Source organism: Oryctolagus cuniculus, chromosome 9 (genome assembly GCF_964237555.1).
Source record: "Oryctolagus cuniculus chromosome 9, mOryCun1.1, whole genome shotgun sequence".
Taxonomy (NCBI): domain Eukaryota; kingdom Metazoa; phylum Chordata; class Mammalia; order Lagomorpha; family Leporidae; genus Oryctolagus; species Oryctolagus cuniculus.
This window is the reverse complement of record NC_091440.1, coordinates 90,168,037-90,189,223: the sequence shown is the minus strand read 5'-3', so window position 1 is coordinate 90,189,223 and position 21,187 is coordinate 90,168,037. Positions and strand designations below refer to the sequence as shown.

General features: G+C 52.4%; 1 long non-coding RNA gene across 1 annotated transcript; it reads right to left on the bottom strand.

The window, feature by feature from the left end:
* Window positions 1-6,366: 6,366 nt before the first annotated feature.
* LOC127491968 (uncharacterized) lies at window positions 6,367-11,228 on the bottom strand. The gene is made up of 3 exons (XR_011378664.1): window positions 11,119-11,228; window positions 10,389-10,480; window positions 6,367-6,484 (listed from the first exon to the last, which is right to left on the bottom strand). It is a non-coding gene; the product is annotated as an uncharacterized lncRNA (long non-coding RNA).
* Window positions 11,229-21,187: the final 9,959 nt, after the last annotated feature.

Sequence of the window (21,187 nt, the reverse complement as noted above, 5' to 3'; positions counted from 1 at the left end):
GCATGTTACACTGTTAGTCACCCAACACTGGACACAGTCCCTTCTCCATGCCCCTACCAACATCTGCATTAGCCCGGTGGCTCGGCCTCTCCTGGACAACTCCCTAAGGGCTCCCTGGAGCTCCCTCTCCTCCTTTCCTCCACCTCCTTCAGGCTCCAGGTCCCTTCGCCTCTCCTAGTGAGTACACATATTTGCTACTCAGTTCTATGCTACCTCATGGCCAGGCCCATCTGTGCTGCTGTTGCCTTGCAGTGGGATTCTGTGAGCTCCAGGTTAGGCCTGGTTCCCCACATGTGCCACATGCAGCATTTGTGGGCCAGCTGATACCCTGCACCTGCAGAGCTGTGTGCTCTGTGTGCATGTGTCTGTGTGTCTGTGTTTGCCTGCGAGTACATGCTGTGTGCATGTGAGCGCACATCTCTATGCATGTGTGTGTTTCTGCATAAGTGTGTAAGTGTGTGTGTGTGTGTGTGTGAGTCCTGTGATGTGTGTGTACAAGATTGCATGGTCCCCTCTGAGGAGCTCAGCCTAGAGGGCAGCTACCTCGCAGCACAAACCAGCCAGCTGCTGCTCCCACTCAGCAGCATGGTGGGCGGAAGAGCAAAAGGACCCGGGGAGTGAGTGGCCTGAGTGGCCTTGGTTGGGCCACTCCCAGGCAAAGCAGCTCCACGTGGGGACAGGGAAAAGGAGCAAAGACCTTCTAAGAAGGAAGCAGCCTCACAAGGCACAGAGGCATGAGCTCAGGTGTTCTGGGGGCAGAGCTCCAAGTGACTCACGGCTCTGGTTGTCTTCTGGGAGTCTTGTCTGGCATTGGAGGCCCCAGTGTGGTTTGGGAGACTGTGCTCACAGACACTGCCATCCATGGGGTCGGTGGGGGAGCTGGGAGGGGACATGGCCACTTGGGATCCCCACAAGCCACACTGGGAGCTTTGGACACTCAGCAGAGACATGGGATAGAAGATGGGGTTACAGATGTGCTGCGGTTGCACCCACATCCCTGGGCCCCATCCCAAGCTATTCCCATCTTGAAGCCAGGTACCCCAGGAGACACTTTGCATAGGCCTTGAATGTGGGGCTGAATGCTCAGTGCCCAAGAGAGACCACTGGGGGACAGGCCAGGCAGTGGAGTGCATATGGAGTCCCTCAGCCCATACTACTTTATTTGCAAAGGGACAAAGGCAGAATCCAGCAGGTGCTGTGCTGTGGGCTCTGACAGTGATCCAGGTGCTTCCAATGGGAACATATCATCACCAACCGGCACTGCAACCTCAGACTCCCACCCCTTCCTACCAGGGGAACCTGGTCATGTCCTTGGTGGAGAAAGCACGTCCCACAGGTGGCCACTGCTGTGTCCTGAGGGACTCAGGGCTGCCCGGGCTGCCTAGGTTGGTGCTGCCATCTGCTGCCACCTGGAGGAGCAGAGAGAGCTCCCACTCCAGATCCTCAATCTTCTGGGCCAGGTGGATCCTCCTCACCTCCAGCGCCAGGGCCTGCTCACTTTGTAGGACCTGAGTTCTCAGCTCCTCTCTGCCTGGGCTGCCCGTCTCTGCTGGGTTAAGTCTGCTTTCCTGCCACACTCTGGGGGAGATGCCAGGAGCCATCTGGAAAGGAGAGGTGACCATTGAAGGTCCCAGCTCCCCCCACCCTGGGCCATGACCCTCATCCCTCTGACACCTCCCACACTTGGGAAATGCCTGTGAGCTTCCTCCAGGGACTGGCCTGAGGATTAACCAAGGACAGCAATGTCTCCCGGCTTACACTGCCACATGAATGCACAACAGCCAATTATACTGTTGCACAATCATCATGATGGATGACTTAGAACAATTACTGAATCATTAACTCAGATTGCATTTTATACCCTCTCACCTCATCCTGCTTATTCCTTCCGTAACAACAGGATATTTATATAGATTGTGATTTTTCAAGAATGAAGCTCTCTTGTCTCTCTCCGCACAGAATCACTATCTCCACACAGCTCAGGACAGGTCCCTGTATCTGTCCCTCTGTGGTGGAGCTGCCCATGGAAGGCAGATGGGGGTGGGGTTAATGAGGAGCCCCTCCCTCCACTATGGCTTCCTGGGAACTCTTTTAAAAGAGTCCAGATAGAGCTCAGGGCAGTAATGGTGAGCACACTGAGAGAGGGACCAAGAGGAGGTATGTTTGGGTTTCACGGGGAGGACCCACTTGGGAATGCAAGGATCCCGTAGGGCACAGGCAGACTGTCCTTGCAGCCCCACAGGGAAGGGCTCTGTGCATTTTGTGGCCCTGCCTTGGCTGTGTGCTCACAGGGTGCATTTCCCCTCAGTGGTGTTGAGCACAGGAGCCCTGTCTGCAGAGGGTCAGTTCACCAAGAACTGATAGCCCAGACCTCCTGACAAGACCTCAGCATTCTCTTGGAACTCTCTGGATCAGGGAGAATCCTGGCTCTGTTGTAAGAAGAAAACCCACTTCCAGCCTCCTTGATTCCACCCCAGGGGGCTCTCCCTGCACAGAGAGAGAGGATTCCCAGCCCAGATGCCCCCTCCAGGAAGGCTGGTGAAAGTACCAATTGCTAGCAACTCTGTAAAGCAGGAACTAAGTTGGGGTGAGGAAGGCAGTGGGCTTGGTTAGAGATCCAAGGGAGTTGACAATCCAGAGGGAGGGTGGCATAGAGATCAAAGTGAGGACAAAGAGGAGACAACAGGCCAAGGAGGCACCAAACCCTCAAGTCAGGATAGACGGTGTTTTATGCAGAATTACAGCAATCAAACTGGCTGCTGGTTTTGCAGATAAATTTGCACAGAGTTCAGTGCGGATGCAGCTGAAGAACCCTCCAGGTGCCAAAGCAGATGCTGTTAGGCAGGCCACATCTACAATAGCTATTCTGTTGCTTCTTTTCCATGGTCTTCTGCAATTTTTGCAGCTATGATTTTACTGGGCTCTGTGACCTCCAACTGAGGGCATGGGCTTCCCTGTCTGCAGTCTCTGCTCTGTCTTCCTGGCTTAGTCTTCCACTCACCAAACCAAGCATGCAGCACCTGATCTGGCTTTGTGGCAGCAAAAAGCTGTTCTGGTTCCATCCCTCTCTATACAAAGGGGCATGGCCTCATGGGTCCCACCTATGGCCACCTCAAGAGCTAGGACGTTTGTCTCCTGGGCTTACCACAAAGGTGTCGCCTTCTGAGAGCAGTTGATCTGGCTCGGTCTCTTCTTTCTGCAGCTCCAGGGCTTGGGCACTGAGCTGCAGGAACTCCTCATTCAGCTCATCCATAGTGTCTTCCACTTGCTGGATCTTTCTCTAGGGGCAAGGGACAGATTGTCTTCATTAGTCTCATTTTTATTCTAATTTCAATAGAATTTCTTGTACTCCTGTTCCACAGCAGCTGCAGGGCTGGAGCTGGACATACAGTGTCAAAGATGAGTGCTGCACTCAGAAAGTCAGAACCTGATGAGGGGACCCAGACCTATGTCCAGCACAGTAAAGGTTATTGTGCGGGGATGCACTGGGTGCTACAGGAGCAAAAAGCAGGACTCACAGCCCAGTAGGTGTGTTCAGGGAGAGCTCTGGAAGAGAGGGCACTGCATCTGAATATTAAGGGATGGACCTATGTTAGCTGCTGGGAGAGTGGAGAAGGGCATTTTAGGCAAAGGGAGCAACGTGTGGGAAAAGAGATGCGAGGCAGCATAGCAAGCATCCATCCATCCATCCATCCACTTGTACACCCATCCATCACCCACCCACCCTCCATCCATTTACTCACTCATTCACCCAACTATTCATCCATTCACCCATCCATCCCTTTGCCCACCCACCCATCCACTTACCCAATCACCTACTTATACATCCATGTACCTGCTTATCCATCCATCCATCCATCCATCCTCCCACCCACCTACCCACCCATCCATTCATCCACTCACAAATAAGGACTTATTGAGCACCTAGAATATGTGAAGTTGGTGATCGGTTTTGGGACTGCTTTAGTGAAATTCCTTGTTTCCAGGCTATTGAGAAAGACAAACAGGGTGGGGCTGACACTGGAGCAATGGGTTAACACTCTGACCTGAAGCACCAGCATCCCATATGGGTGCCAGTTCTAGTCCCAGCTGTTCCACTTCCAATATAGCTCTCTGCTATGGCCTGGGAAAGTAGAAGATGGCCTAAGTCCTTGGGCGCATGAACCCACATGGGAGACCCAGAAGAAGCTCCTGGCTCCTGGCTTCGGATTGGCGCAGCTCCAGCTGTTGCGGTCATCTGGGGAGTGAACCAGCGGATAGAAGACCTCTCTCTCTGTCTCTACCTCTCTCTGTAACTCTGTCTTTCAAATAAATAAAATAAATCTTAAAAAAAAAAAGACAGGGTGAGGAAATGGGTGTGACTTGTGTTATCTGAAAGAATGTCAGGTTCTGTGGAAAGCAGTCAAAGTTCAGTCTGTCAGTAGCATGGAATTTGGAAGGGCAGAAGGAGCTGATGTTGGAGAAATGGGGCCAGCAGCCACACAGGGACCTGTGTGCTCTTCTTGGACCTGTGGGATCATTGGGGGGCTGCCATGGCAGAGCCTGTCTCATCAACAGAACCCTCCCTTTCTTCTTAGGGCCAGGGGCCCAGTTGAAAAATAACTGATCTCATCATGCTCTCATGAAGATAGAGATGATCACGTGGTTAAGTCTTGGCCAAAGAGGCGTAAAAGAAAGTGGTTGGGGGAGGGCTCAGGAAGAGCTCCGTGAGAGGAGAAGAGAAGCAGCATCCCCTTTAGCCCCCAGCAGCCATCTTGTGTTGAGAGTAAACTGAAGATGAACGTCATGTTCTTGGGTCATGGAAACAGAGGACACCATGGATGCTGACGGGATTTTTAAAACAATTTATTTATGTATTAGAGAGAGTTAAAGAGAGGGGGAGAGAGAGAGAGAGATCTTCCATTACTTGTTCACTACCCAGATGACCACAGTGGCCTTGGCTGGGCAGGCTGAAGCCAGGAGCCAGAAGAAGCTTCTCTGAGAGCACATGGATAGCAGGGGCCCAAGTACTTAGGGCATCTTTTGCTGCTTTTCCCAGGCCATTAGCAGAGTTGGACAGGAAGTGGAGCAGCTGGAAAACAAACCAGCACCCATATCAGATGCTGGCATTGCAGGTGACAGCTTTACCGGATTTGCCACAGCACCAGCCACCATGTTTGCTTTTTTTTTTTTTTTTTTTAAGTTAGTTAATTTGGGCCAGTGTTGTGGAATAACAGGTAAAGCTGCTGCCAGGAGTGCCAGCATCCTGTATGGGCACTGGTTTGAGTCCCAGCTGTTCCACCTCTGTTCCAACTCCCTGCTAATGTGCCTTTGAAAGCAGTGGATAATGGCCTAAGCACTTGGGCTTCTGCCACCCATGTGGGAGACCTGGAAGAAGCTCCTAGTTCCTGGCTTCAGACCAACCCAGCTACGGTCATTGAAGCCCTTTGGGAAGTGAACCAGCGGATGGAAGATCCCTCTGTCTCTCCTTCTCTCTCTGTCACTCTGCTTTTCAAATAAATGAGTATATCTTTTTTTAAAAAAATAACTTGGAAGGCAAAGTGATAGAGAATGAAGGAAAGCAGAGAGTGAGAGAGAATCTTCTGCCCACTGGTTCACTCCCCAAATGCCTGCATCAGCCAGGGTTGTGCCAGGCCAAAACCTAGAAACAGGAAGTCAATTAGTGTCTCACGTTGGTGATAGGAACTCAAGCATTTTGGCCATAATTGACTGCCTCCCGGGTGCATTAACAGGAAGTTAGATTGAAAGTGGAATGGGACTGGATCCCAGGAACACTGGTGTGAGATGTGGGCATCCCAAGCAGCATCTTAATTGTTGTGCTGCAACCCTGACTCATGGGTTTGCTTTTGAACATGTGAAATTAAGCTAGTTGTAGAGGATCCCAATGCTAGTACAATGCCAATACACAATACTACAATAATACAATACTAGAGCGTCCACCTCTTCAACACTCACAATTACTTAGTATTTCAGCTAAGCATTAACTGGCTGCGCCACAGCACCAGCCCCTGAAGATTCTTTTAAACCTTCCCAACCTTCTACCTCTTGCCTTTAGCAAATACTGCTAAATACGTCGAGAGTCACTGGATATGGGTGGCTGGATGAATAATTCCCCTCCCCAGTACACTCCAGTTGTAATTTTGTTCCCCACCAAATGTGCCCCTCAGTGATGTTTTCCGTAACTTCATGTTTGATCTTTGTCTCCCAGAGTTCTGACAGTCATGTGGGCAACAAAGTGGGGCCAGCAGGCAGGTCAGCTGGACCCACAGAACCTTCTGAAAAGGCCGTGGGACACATGTTCAACACAAGCACTACATGGTGGACATGACCTTGGTCTCAAGGCCCCATCCCTACCTGCAGCTCAGGAAGGGCTCCGTGGTCTGGCCAGGTCCAGCAGATCCACTCTTCAGGGCCAGGGCTCTGGGCAGCTTCTCCTTTCACACCACCCTGGGGGTGCCACATGGGTCCCGTGTCCTGCTGGGGGCTGGGTGAGAGAAAAGGAAGGCCCCTCAGATCCTGGTGACACCCCGAGAACACTGACAACTGTTGGTTCCCCGCAGCGAGTCTGAGATCAGGAGGATGAGATATGCCCCAGAGAAACTGATAAGCCTCTGGCTGCCTGGAGCGGGATGAAGGCACTCACAGTCTGCCCACTGCACAGCAGAGTGCCCTACTCAGGGAAGCGGAGTGGAGCAGTCTGACCCCTCCCTGGCTGTCCTGTGCACACTGGTTATTTTGACCTGAGGACGACTGAGTAGAAGCAGATACAGGAAACCTCTCTGCCTTCTCCACTGCCTAAAAGTGGGGCACACACATGTGAAGGTGACCCCCTTCCTCTCCACTGGGGTTGGGGCACTAGGAAGTCATCACTGTGCACAGAGACACGCTGAGAAACACAAAACACACTTCACTGCTACTGGCCCTTGTCTGCCTGTGTTTACCCTGGAACCGACCATCCAGGGATGGTGCTGTCCTGGGAGTTCAGGAAATCCCTCCCCCTCTTTGAGGCATCTTTCCTGGCTGTCCCCGTGGGCAGCCCAATGCCTGCTTTGCAGAAGGGATCATGTTTGGTTGTCTCTTCCTGATCTGTCTTTTGTTGGTCTAATTTACAGGCCAAGGAGAGAGCCCGAGATGGGTAGAGAAGGAGTTTCCCTCCCTCCCTCCCTCAGGCAGCATGTAGTGGCTGCGCTTAACACCAGGCCCAGGAACGGGGGCTGTCAGCTGTGTGGTTACACATCCCTGCCACACCTCCTGTGTGGTCCAGATTTTCCACGTGGATGTGTCCACTGTGTCCTGCTGTGACCCTGTTCCAGGCAGTGCTGTTCCCTGCAGAGTCACCTCGGGTAGCTCAGTTCTAGATCTGTCTCCAGGTTTGCAATGAGGAGCCTTGGGGGTCCTGGGCTTGATCAGTCCATGAGCTACAGCTAGTTCTGTCCCCCGTGAGTTAGTCAAGGAGCACCCTCCTCTCGCTTCTGCTGGGCTGGATCCTACCTCATTTCAAAACCCATCCCAAGAAACCCACAGCTCCTTTAACTGGTCTGACGAAAATCTCTAAACTTCTAGAACCTTGGCACTGTACAGCAATTTCTTGTCTTTTCTTACAGTCATGGACATCCTCAGAGCTGTTCTTCCTGACTCACTCAGCCTCAAACCCTCTGCACGGTGCCTGCACCAAAAATAGGCAAGTGTGTCATTAATGGAACTTGCCGGAGAAAGAATTTGCTTAGCTCCCATGACATCTGCATCACAGGATTCTTAACTCTCCTCTCCTTTGTGGAATCCTTTTTCTGAAGTTCCTGGTCCTCTGGGGCCCAGACTCTGAGACTTTAGAAGGAGAGTCCAGATTCCTCTCCTCCTGCCTGCAGGAGACACCAGTTCTCTGTACAAACTTTTATTTTTTTTTATTTTCTTGATTTTATTTTTTTTAACAGGCAGAGTTAGACAGTGAGAGAGAGAGACAGAGAGAAAGGTCTTGCTTCCGTTGGTTCACCCCCCAAATGGCTGCTATGGCCTGTGCGCTGCACCGATCTGAAGCCAGGAGCCAGGTGCTTCTTCCTGGTCTCCCATGTGGGTGCAGGGCCCAAGTACTTGGGACATCCTCCACTGCCCTCCCTGGCCACAGCAGAGAGCTGGACTGGAAGAGGAGCAACTGGGATAGAACCGGCGCCCCAACCAGGACTAGAACCCGGGGTGCCAGCACCGCAGGTGGAGGATTAGCCTCATGTGCCGTGGCACTGGCCTGTACAAACTTTTAAAGCCCCCCAAAGAAAGAAATGATCATGGGGGTTCCTAGGAGGATGGGCTTGGGGTTAGTGCAGGGCTAGAGGAAGCCTGTGCAGGCCAGCAGTGCAGGCTGGACTCTGGGGTTCACATTCCCTGAGCTGGTGTCCCCACTCCCTCCTGCACTTTAGCCCCTGGGAGCCCCGACATGCTCATCCTTAAACTGGCGAGTGCTAGTGTGAGAGGTAGATGGACCAGCAGGCAGTGAGGTTGGGTCTTGGTCAGAATGAGGAAAGGGGAAGTCTCTTTAAGAGGGTAGAAAATGCTTTTCCCCAGAAGCTGCCTTTAGCAAGATGAAAGTGCCAATCCAAGGGAGTATTGATTCCACCCTTCTCAGTTTATATTTTATCCCAGTCACACCGGTTTTTTTTTTTTTTTTTTTTTTTTTTTTTTTTTTTTTTTTTTTGGTATTATGAGCAAGCCAGACAGGATTAGGATTCTGGCCTTCTGTTGGGTTTTGTCTCCACTCTCTGATTGGTTGTTAGTTGCTGTTCTGTTTTTTGCCCAAAAATTGTGTTTGAAGACTTGACTGTCACAGTTTCTTGCATCTGCTTTTTGGTGATCCCCCCTCCTGGCTGCTGTGGCAGGAGGTTTCTGACTTAAATAAACATTGCTTTGCTCACTGCATTGTCTGCGTGGAAATTCTTTCTGTCAGACAAGAACAGTGGTTGCCTTTCTTCACTGCCATTTTATCCAAATAGCATCTACCTCCTAGGGTGGTGAGATGAAATGAGATAGCAGATAATGTTCTCATCTTAGCACCTAGTAAATACAAGCAGCCAGCGATTATTACACTTGCTGCTGTTAAAAGTGAAGGATGGGCTTCTCACCAGTGCATGGAACGTTCTCTGGGATAGACCACAAGCTAGGCCACAAAGCAAGTCAGCAGATTCAAAAATATCAAAATCATGCCATGCATCTCCTCTGACCATATCGGAATGAAGCTGGAAATCAACAACTCAAGAATCTCTAAAACCTGTAAACACTTGGAGACTGAACAACATGCTCCTGAATACCATTGAAGAAATCAAAAGGGAAATCAAGAAATTTCTGGAAATGTATGAAGACAATATGTACCCCATGTTTATTGTAGCTCAATTTACAATAGCTAAGATATGGAATCAACCCAAATGTCCATCAAACAAAGACTACATAAAGAAATTATGGGATATGTACACCATGGAATACTACATGGTAGTAAAAAAATGAAATCCTGTTGCTTGCAACAAAATGCATGCAAATGGAAAACATCATATTTAGTGAAATAAGCCAGTCCCCAAAGGACAAATACCATATGTTCTTCCTGATCTGTGGTAACTAGTAGATCACCTAAAAAGTAATCTATAGAAGTGAAATTTACACTTCAAATTGCAATGATTTTGAACAGCCCTTGTCTCAACTGTTGAGGAACAGCTTTTTTATACTATTTGCTGAACTCTTAGAATAGGGTTAATCTTATATGTATAAAGTTAATTGAAAATAGATCTTAGTAAAAAATAAGAATGGGAATAGGAGAGGGACGAGGAAGAAGAGTGGCAGTGTGGTTGGGAAGGCAGGTACAGAGGGAAAAATCATCATGTTCCTAAAGTTGTATATGAAACGCATCAAGTTTGTATTCCTTAAAAAAAGGTTTCAGGGGAAAACGTGAATGAAAGGAAAAATAGACTAAAGATGCTGAGATAAATAAAGTCAAAACACAAGCAACAAAAAAATGACACTCAGCCTTGGGGTGGACATGGAGGAAGAGCAGAGAACCTGTGGCCATCACCCCAGACGAGGCAGAAGAAGGAGGAGGATGATAAAGAGCTTGAGGATGAGGCCTGGGCTCCACCAGTGCGAAGTGGCCCCGTTCTGAAGCGTGGAGATAGAACAATAGAGGACTTGTGTTCTGGATGGCTCAGTCAGTAGACCCTGTGACAAGCCCAGGTATCCGCAGCAATGGGACAGTCCTGGGCAGGGGGAGTCTGAAACCTTGTAGCTGCAAACAAATGGACTCAGGCTTTCCATTGGATTCTGTTTTGAACAACCAGACTGTCAGTGCCGGCGGCTACGGCTAGGTGAAGCCCCTGAGAGCTCACCTGCTCCTGAGACTCTGGTTTCTGCCTCACCTTATGAGCTGGTCCGAGGGTGGAGGCTGGGCCATCAGGAGCATGTCCGGCTGGCAGGTGGACAGAGTCTGCTCAGCAAGCTGATTGGAGGCCTTGGAGAAACAGACAATTCTGTAACTTTCCCTCCAGGGTACAGGGCCCGGCGGATGGACAGAAGAGCAGCATTGCTGGAGCCATGGAGGCAGTGCCCTGATGTGTGTGGCTACCAACCCTCAGGTGCTCCTGGGCCCTAGCACCTGCCTGGTAGCAGTGAAACCCTGACATGGACTGTGGCCTGTCCCTTGGTGTCCCAGGCCTCTGGGATGCTGCTGCCCTAGGGGGCTCCAGTGAGTGGCAGTGTGTGCCCTGACTCATTCAGGCCGGGTCTCTTGCCTGGAGTCCAAGTGTGCACTTGCCCTTGCAAGGCTGCTCTGAACCACGATTCAGGAATCCTGTCAATGCCTGAGCCCCATGCTATGGGCCAGAAAACTGACTAGCAGCCTAGGAGAAGAGACAGGGCTGAAACTGGGGCTTAATCTCCAAGCACAGGGAGAGCCCCCTGGGAATCTGAATGCAGGGACGGGGAGGTCCCAGGGAAGGTGTGTATGTGTGTGTGTGTGAATGTGCACATGGGTATGTGGTTGTGTGGTTTGTGTGTGAGTGTGTGTGTTGGGTGTATACTTGTGGGCACCAATAGGTGAGAGCTTTTCTACACACACAGGTGTGCCCGGTTGCCCCACACGTCCCTCACCTTCCTGCCGGCCCCCAGGTATGGCCAGCACGCATGGGAAAGAGCAGAAGCCAGGGCAGCGATGGCTCTGTCGAGCTCCGGCTGGAAGCCCAGGGGAGAGGTGCTGGGGGTGCCGCCTGCAGAAGTAGGACACAGGACAGAGTGAGCTGGACACGGGGCCCTCGTTCTCCCAGACACCTCCTCCGGCCACTCCTCACCGTTCCCCATGGTGGTATCCTGCATGTGTCACCTTCTATTTATTTATTTATTTGACAGGTAGAGTTATAGACAGTGAGAGAGAGAGACAGAGAGAAAGGTCTTCCTTCCATTGGTTCACTCCCCAAATGGCCGCTACAGCCGGCACTCTGCTGATCCGAAGCCAGGAGCCAGGTGCTCCTACCTGGTCTCCCATGTGGGTGCAGGGGACCAAGCACTTGGGCCATCCTCTACTGCCCTCATGGGCCACAGCAGAGAGCTGGACTGGAAGAGGCGCAACCAGGACTAGAACCCGGCGCCCATATGGGATGCCGGCACCACAGGTGGAGGATTATCCACATGAGCCACTGCGCCGACTGCGTGTGGCACCTAACTCTGATTTCCCTCTTGTGTAGCAACACTTCGACCTCCCCCTCACCTGAGACAGCCGTGCTCTGTCTTCACGTACGTGCACAGGACCTTGGGCAACATGTGACCGTGCTTGTGAGTGAACACTTTAATTTTACACACCGTCTCTTGCCAACCTGTTATCTGTTTCTCACTTGTTCTCTAGGCCCAGAGATGCTTAGAGGTCTCCCCACCTTTCTGTCCCCTCTGTTACTTTTCCTGGTGCCACTCCTTCCTGCCATACACTGTGTTCTGCTCACATCCTGGAGCCTGCAGCTGCCAGTGGCACCCATGCCTACCTGAGCTACATGAGGACAGTCTCCTGGGTCAGCAGTAGGATATTTGGGACTCCCACCACAGTGGTTTCCAGATTATAGGTTAAATTCACTAACATGTTGCTTAATTGTTTTACTATTATTAATTTATTAATTTTTTTATTAAATCAAAATTTCATCATCTCCATTTAAAAAAATAGCCAGGAAAAAAATTGAATCCTCTGTTTTGTCATTAGTGATAGCTTGGCCCGGTGCTGAGCCATGAGCAGAGAGGAGTCTGGCATTTTTAGGAAAGGGTTGCACAGTCTCAGGCAGGTTTCAGGGGAACGTGGCTGTCTTGGTCCTTCCCACTCACTGGGCCACATGTCCCAGGCAGGTACATTCCAAAGAACATTTAAAAAGGGGATTGGTTTGAAGAGAAGCTCTTGGAAGGCCTGCCCCAGGCTGGAGTGTGGACAGCACAAGCAGGCTTCTGGCATCGGTCTGCTCCCCAGGGCCCCTCTCCAGGGCCTGCATCTGGAGGCCCCTGCACCTGAGGACCCCATATGGGCTCCCAGTGCTGGAACCTGAGGCCCAAACACACGTCCAAGGGGCCCATTCCTACCTGGAGGGTGACCTGCACTGAGGAAATGGGGGATGTGGCTCAGTAGGCGGGGCTGGCCCTTCTCCCTTAAAGGACCTGGAGCTCCTGCAGGCCTGAAGCTGGGTGTGGGAATGGGAGCCTGGGGCCTCGGGTCAGGTAAGGTCAGTGACTTTGTGGCCTTTCAGAGGGAGGCGGGTGTGGAGCTGAGATGGGTTTCTAGCCTGATCTCGGGCAGATCCGTTGGCCTCCTTAAGCCTGAGTTCCCTCCACTGTAAATGGAGATGATGATCACACCACACACAAGGTTCCTGGGACAGCTGCAGGGGTTCAGTGAGGTGATACTATCCTGTGTTTACAGCTGCATCCAGGAGGCTGGGAGGACACTGCCCTGGAGACACTGGGGTCCCAGGGTCTTGCCCCTGGTGCAGGAGGGCTGGGCTGGCTCCTCCTCTAGCAGAAGAGAGAGCTGCGTGGGCTCTCTGTTCCATGGGAGCTTACAGGACAACTGGGTCATATGGCCTGTCGCATCCCGAGGCTCTGTGCCCTGTGTTGCCTTCTGGGACTGGGTGGGGGTGTCTGGTGACAACCCTGCTGCTGAGCACTGAGTGAGATGACCAATGTGAGTGGATAACATGACCATCCACCTGCTGTCCTGCTGGGCCACCCCCCTCTCACCTGGCGGTGGCTGCTGGCATTTCGGGGTAGAAGTTGCAGTGTGGCTGCCCCTGGGCTCCTCACACTGCTGGGTGTCAGTCTGGGCAGTGGCTTTGTCCACCTTCTCAGAGTCTTGGCCCTTGCCCAGAGCTTGCAGCCCTGTTGCACGGAGGCCCTGCAGAAAGTCCTGAGGGAACCAGGAGTGCATCAGTGATCTGGGATTGTGCCCTTCTGAGCTCAGTCCAGATCCAGGTTCTGGGGATGCAGCTGACCTGGAGCCCCTGGAGCTGCTGGCTGGCAGTCTTGTAGAAGGCCAGTGCGTCACCCCTGTGTTTGCTCAGCTGGGCTGCCATGTGCAGGCTCTGGTCCTCAAGCTTGTCATAGAGTGTGCGGACGCTGAAGTCCTCCAAGGTCTGGGCCAGGACTGGCGCCCCTGCAGGAAGAGGTCTGGGCAGTGAGACTTTGGGATGAGCAGCTGGGAGTGGTCCCGGCTGGGAGTGACTTAGCCCCTTCTTCCCTTACTCAGAGGGTGGGACTTGTAGGCCTGCTGCAGGAAGAGGAGGGAGGCCTGCCTGCAGGAAGAGGCAGGCTATGGGGAGGAGGACCCCACGGAGAGGGAAAGTGGGATGAGGCCCGATGTGAGCAGGGCAGGAAGGACACTCCAGGGAAAGGCGGCAGCAGGGGCCACAGGAAGAACCTCCTCTGAGTAGCTGTGATTGACAAGAGCTGGCAGCAGAGCTGGGCAGGCAGTTGCCTCCCCTGAGGGTGGGTCTCCCAGTCCTCAACCACCTTCCTGAGGGTCTGCCCACACTTTCCCTGAGGCTTTAGGTCTGTCCTGCCCTCTCCCTGTGTCCATCTCTGTCTCCAGTTCCCACAGTTGCCCCACACTCCCCTGTTCTCGCCCTATCTTTCCCCACTGTGCCACAGACTCATGTCCAGCTGGCTCTTCCAACATCCCCAAGCCCAGGCATCTGTTTGGCAGGTACCTGCTTAGCTGAGGGGCTCCTGGCTTCATGGGAGCAGGGATTGGGGGTCTCCATCCAGGCAGTCCCCCGCCTAGCCTCTGCCCAAGTAGCTCTCAAGTTCCGCAGATCCTTCCCGTGGTACCTTGATGGCCAACCACCTGAGGTAGGACAGCCGTGAGGGAGGCCCGTTCCCAACTGCTCTGTTCAAGGGGTTAAGGAAAAGGCTGTCTTTCAGGAATTCTGTGTCCAGCAAAACTGTCCTTCAACAGTGAGGGAGACATTAGGGAATTCCCAGATAAGCAAAAGCTGAGGTGTTCATTACCACCTTCCCTGCAAGAAATGCTCCCGGGAGCCCTGGAGTGAAAGGACACCAGACGGGAACTGGAAATGCCAGGAAGAGTAAAGTTCTCAGTGAAGGTGAGGATGTGGGCAACGAGAAATGCTAGCATTGTTGTAGCAAAGTTTTGTAACTCCAGAATTGGTATTCCACACAATTTAACAGACAAATACACTGTTAAAAATGATTGATCTAAAAGCTGGTAGTATTATAACTCCGGCTTGTTAATTCCACAAGAGGGATTTAAAGAACATTAACTCATGGGCCGGCGCTGTGACGTAGCTGTAAAGCTGCTGCTTGTACTTCCGGCATCCCATATGGGCGCTGGTTTGAGTCCCAGCTGCTCCACTGCCAACCCAGCTCTCTGCTATGGCCTGGGAAAGCAGTAGAAGATGGCCCAAGTCCTTGGGCCCTGGCACCTATGTGGGAGACCTGGAAGAAGCTCCTGGCTCCTCACTTGTGACTTTGGATTGGCGCCGCTCTGGCCGTTGCCTCTCTCTCTCCCTCTCCCTCTCTCTCTCTCTTTCTCTCTTTCTGCCTCTGCTTCTCTGTAACTCTGCCTTTCAAATAAATAAGTAAATCTTTTTTTAAAGTCATTATCAGAAGGAAAACTAGAAAATCCAACACTTTTGGCAATTAATCAGCACACTCCACAACAAGGGATCCACAATGATCCACAACAATGGATCAAAGAAGAAACCACATGGAAAATTAGAAAATACTTAGAGACAAATGAAAATGAATAAAAAAAGCATTAACATACCCTGTACAAAAATTTATGGGACTCAGTAAAAGCAGTGTTTGAGGAGAGAATTTATAGCCATAAATGCTTGCACTGAAAATAAGAAATAATCTATAAGAACCAGTTAACTTTACAATTTAAGGGATTGGGTGAAAAGAACCAACCTAATTCAAAACTGGCAGGAAGAAGGAAATAAACAATGAGCGCTGATGAACAAATAAAGAATGTAAAAACGAGAGACTCAATGAAAACAAAAATTGGTTCCTTGAAAAGATCAACAAAATAGACAAACATTTGGCTAGATGGACTAAGGAAAAACAAAAGAAGATCCAAATGCCTGATACCAGAATGGGGATAAGTGTTCAGCCCACTGGTTAAGACGCTGCCTGGGACTCGTGCATCCCACGTCAGAGTGCCTGGGTTCCAGTCTTTGTTGCACTTTCCATGCTAGCTGCTTGCTAATGTGCATCCAGGGAGGCAGCAGATAATGGCTCAAGTGCTTGAGTCCCTGGCCCTCACATAGGAGACCTGAACTGAGTTACCCTGTCCAGGCTTTAGCCTGGCCGAGTCTGGCCACTGTAGGTATTTGGGGGAGTGAACCAGCAAATAGGGCTATCTCTTTTTTTTGTCTTTTAAATTCTAAAAAATCAGAATCAAAGTGTGGGCAGTTTACCAGTTACACAGAAGTAAAAAAGGATTATAAGAGTTATTAGGAACAATTGCACACCAAGAAACCCTATAGCCCAGGTGAAATCAACAAATTCCAAGGATGACAAAGCCAAGATTCATCATCAAGAGATTCAAAAATCTGAATGTAGCTATAACTATAAGAGGACTGAGGGTCCAGAAATTAACCCTTGCCTATGTGGTCAAATGATTTGCAACAAAGGGGCCAAGATCAAGAGGGGAAAGATAGTCTTTTTAACAAGAAAAGGTCCTGGAAAAACTGGACAACAACATGCACAACAATGATAGGAGAACCCTACCTAACAGCAAATATAAAAATCAACAACTGGATGAAAGACCTCAAGGTAGGACCTGCAACTAAAACTTTATAGCATTGAATTTGGAAATCATTTCTAAGATTCAACACCAAAGACACAGGCAATAAAAGTCAAAATAGATTTCAGAAACTTGGGAAGTTGTGCACATCAATGGACACATAAACTGAGCAAAAAGCAACCTACAAAATGCAAGAAAACCTTTGCAAGTCAAAATGGGATAAGGGATTAATACTCGGACACAAAGCTAACTCCTAAAATTCAACTACAATGAAATATCTAACAATGTGGTTAAAAAATGAGCAAAGGACATGAACAGACATTTCTCCAGAGAAGACCCACATACATCTGAGAGGCACATTAAGAGATGCTCAGGACCACAAAGCATTAAGGGAATGCAAACCAAAACCCCAGAGAGATGCATCTCACATCCCTTAGGGTGACTATTCAAAAAAACCAAAAAAAAAAAAAAAAAAAAAAAAAACCAGAAAATAACAAGTGTGGAGGGGGTGTGGAGAAACAGAGCCCTAAGTAGATGAAGCATCCTGATCCTAGGAGTGACTTTCCCTTGCCCCTCTGCTCACAATTCCTGCTGATGGTTGGTGCCAAGGGACAGGCAGTGGGGAGTCCCCAGGTCCTGCTGAGCTCTAGGGAGCAGCTGGCAGGTGCAGGTGATGGCCCTCCATGACAGTCCCCACTGCTGCCCCTGAGGTGGACAAAGGAAAAGCAGCCTGGACTGGGGAGCTGCCCTTGGGTCCTGGAGAACTGACCAGCACAGGAAGGAGATGGCCACAGCCCTGGGGACCTTAGGCAGGGCACTCATTCTCCTGCCCCTCAGTCTGTCTGTCTGTAAAATGAGACAGCAAAAGCTACCCTCTTGCAGGTGACTTTGTTAGTGTCACATGGACAGCACCATGTGTCTCATGAGCTGTCAATGCCACAGGCATTTGAGACATTTGTGCCCAGGCTGGGTTCCTGAGTGGAAGCCTGGTGCAGGCCTGGTGGTGGTGAGGGGACAGGCAGAGAGGAGGGGACTCACCACACCCAGCCTGGTACCTGCGCCCTGGGTCACAGCCTTCTCCTTGAAATCAGCTCCCTCCCCAGAGCTCCAAGCACCACGGTCTTCATAGATCACGAGGCTGGAAGGAGAGCAGGCCTCAGTGCCCAGACCACACTGCGCCAAGATGGCTGCAACAGGCCCTGGGTGGGGCAGGGCTGGGGTGTGTGTGTGTGCAGGGGGCAGGGCTGGAATGTGTGTGTGTGTGTGTGTGGAGGGAGGCAGGGCTGGGAGATGTGTGTGTGTGTGTGTGTGTGTGTGTGGAGGGGAGCAGGGCTGGGAGATGTGTGTGTGTGTGCGTGTGTGTTTTTGTTTGTGTATGTGCATGGAGGGTGCAGGGCTGGGATATATATGCGTGTGGAGGGGACAGGGCTGGGGTGTGTGTGTGTGTATGTGTGTGTGTGTGTGTAGGGAGGCAGGGCTGGGGTGTGTGTGTGTGTATGTGTGTGTGTGTGGAGGGAGGCAGGGCTGGGAGATGTGTGTGTGTGTGTGTGTGTGCGTGGGGAGGGGAACAGGGCTGGGATGTGTGGCAGGGGGCAGACTCACCTATCCCTGAGGAGGATGCACTCAGCAGGAATGGCAGGCTGCCCCAGGCTTCGCCACTGGGGTCTCCAGGCCCTCATGGGGCAAACTTGGGGCACTGGAGGTCTCAGCAGGAGAACCAAGCCTGTCAGCAGTGTGGTAGCCAAGCCAGCAGCCAGCAACGTCCCTGGAAGGCAGGCAGGAGGGGGCCGGGCCATGTGAGGGCCATGGGGTCTGGCTTTTGCCTCAGTGACCTTGACCTCTGAGATGCTGCCCTTGGGCCATAGCTCACGGATGCCTTCATGCTCCAGGGAGTTCCCTGTGGGTCTCCATCTGGGAGACTCTCCCTCACCCTGTGTCTTCCTGTGCTCAAGTGTGTGTGTGTAAGAATTGGAATGTGTGTGTGTTTGACCATGGATGTGAGTGTGAGTTTAGGACTGTGTAAGAGTGTGTGTGAGTTTGTGCATGTGAGTGTATAACTGTGTGAGTGTGAGAATGTGCGTGAGTTTGCTAGCACATGTGTATGTATAAGTGTGCATGCCTGTGTGTAGAAGAGCATTTCAGTGCATGAGTGTGTGTGCATGTATGTGAGTATGGACACATGGGACCAGTTGCATGCATTCCTCTCACCCCTGGGTCCTGGGCTGCTCTGTTGGACCATACCTGTGATCGCTGTCCAGTCTGGGCCCAGGTTTGCTGGCCTGTGCCTGAGGATGCCAAGCCTGCCCAGCTGATACGGGGAGGGGGGCTGCACGGGAGACAGCCCAGGGCCACAGGCCACACCCTCCTCTTTCACCAGCACCACAGCCATGCTCTCAGGCCGGCCGTTGTCCTGAAACACGTATGTACCCGGATCTAGGAACTGGTGGGCAAACCTGGGGGTGGCACAGGGGAGGGGTAGAGACAGAATGTTGGGAGTTGGTCTGGAGGGGCTCACACATCAGGCAAGGTCTGGGTGTCCTGGGGCCATGGCTGGGCCTCCTCCCACACATGGGAGCAATGCGGGGTGACTTAGCAAAGCTGCCCACAACACCAGGCACAGGAGGCCACGCCTGGCCACGGTCTCTCTGTCCTTGCCTCCCACATGGTTGCAGCCTCCCATGTCCCCCTACTGCTCATCCACAAAGAGGCTGTTAGCTGCATGACTCCCAATTACCTTGAGAAGTGGAGGTGAGTCTCTCGTACCAGGAGGCCCAGTCTCCTGAAGGCCCCGAAGTCCCAGTGGGGGTTGCTGTTGAACAGGTGCTGCCTCTGGTACACAGGGAAGTGACTGGCTGAGCGGTCTGGGGGGTGGACATGGGCTTGGACTGGGATCCGGGGGCCACCCCAGTCCCTGCCCAGGGTAAGGCAGAGTCAAGGAGCTTAGCACTCTGAGCTCTGGTGAGTCAGGGGGACTAAGACATGTCTGCAATGAAGCTGTGTCAGGTCAAGCCCTTCTTCCTTCCACCCGGAAAGACCCTTACAGAGTTGTCCACTCTGAGCAGGGCCACCAGGCCTGCTGCCCACTGTGGAGAACACAGCCCAAGTCCCGCGTGCTCAGACGTGGGACTGTGCATCATGGGACTGTTATGCAGTAGGCACTCAATGCATGCTGGGCGGCGGTTGAGTGAAGGGATGGCTGAGGGGCAGATGGGGCCTCTGGTAGGAACCTAGGCAGCCAGGCCTGGTCATTCCCTGTGCCCGGGAGGCCTTCCTGAGAATGGCTAGCAGCTCTTCCTCCTGAGCCCCCACTGCCAAGATGGGGCTCGAGGGTGGTAACGGGGAGTGTACCTGGACTCTCCACACAGTTACAAATGCAAGGTTTCGAGAGGGTGGGGTCATGCCCCTCTCACTGGGTTATGGTAGTCTGGGTCCCAGTCCCAGGAAGTCCACTATGGGCGTCACTTTCTGGATTTGTTTCCCTCTGACACAGGCCACCCTTACTCCCTGGGCTCCTGCCTGCCTGTCTCTGCCCTCTTGTGCCTCCAGGGCTGCAGCTCCCTTGGGCCTGTCCTTGTCTCAGCCAGCCAAGTCACTGGACATCTCAGGGTATCCAGAGGGATCCGCCAACTCTGTGTCACTTTGTGTGAGCAGTGACAGGGGTTCCAGATGCCACAGTTCCATCCCCATAGCAGTGCTCCAAAAAGCACTGCTCAGTAGAATGGGTGAGGACCCAGTACTCGGTATAGCAGAGCTCAGGGAAAGGGACCCAGAGGCACAGCATGGAAAGAATAAAACCAAGGCCGTGAGGGTGTCCCCCATCAGTGCAGGGCTGTGTGTGCAGAGGAAGCAGGCTTGAGCATCCCAACCTTGCAAAGGCGTAGTCTGTGCAGGGAGGCAGGGGAGGGACCAGAGAGCCAGGGGAGGGAGAACAGAGCGGAGCATGCAGCGCAGGGGGAACTCACTGTGGGGAAGAATGTGAAGCTGGAAGAGGATCACGTCCCCCACCACCAGGCAGACCACTGGGTTTGGAATATGGGGACCAATGCCAGGGTGCTCAGTGTTGAGAGGCCTGGGGCCTTTGGTCCTAGAGTTCCACTGCAGTGGGGGGCTCTTCTCAAGTGGTCCTGGAAGCATTTGGGGATGGCACACTGAGGGCCTGGCCTGCCTGGGAGGCACCAGCCCCCATCAGTTTCCCTTCCCATGCAGGTGCAGGCTCAGCCCTCCAGGGCCTGCCTCTGTGGATGTCTATCTTCCATGGCCTTCTGTGCCCTGGGCAGGACTCAGGCCTGCAGAACACCCAGGGTGCAGAGGCCATTGTGGGCCCTGAACCCTCTGACTTGCTTGTCTTGGAAGCACCCAGCTCCCCCACTCTCCCCAGGAAGTCCGCCTTTCTGCTTACCCTGCAGGAAGGGGCTGAGCACATCTGCTGTGCTGACAATGAAGCCAAAGATGCCTTGGGGGCCAAACTGGACCAGGTGAACCCTGGCGCTCGCTGGGAAGAGCTGGGCTGGGCCCAGAGTGCCCAGGACCTCCTATTAAGACACAGTGTGATGTGCCAGGGTTGGGGAAGGGTGTCAGAGATGGAGGGACCTGAGCCAGGACAGGGCCCTTTGGTGGCCCTGGAAGACACCTGCGCTCAGATTTCTCACCTCCGTCCTCCCTCAGTGTCATCTCCTTCCTCACCAATCTCTCCCACATGGTCTCATGGGCCCTGTGCCCTCCTGCAGAAAGTGCCCTGGGTCCATCCATGTCCTCTTCTGGGTCACTTGTGGTGGCCCCAAGATGCAGCCTGGCCCTGTGGCCAGATTTCCAGCCTGGGAGCCAGAGGCTCGGAGTGGGCTCAGGCAGGGCTCATGCCATTCGCAGGACCATGGTGAGGGGTGCACCACCACCTCTAGGCCTCCCTTCACAGGCTGCAAGGAGAGGCTG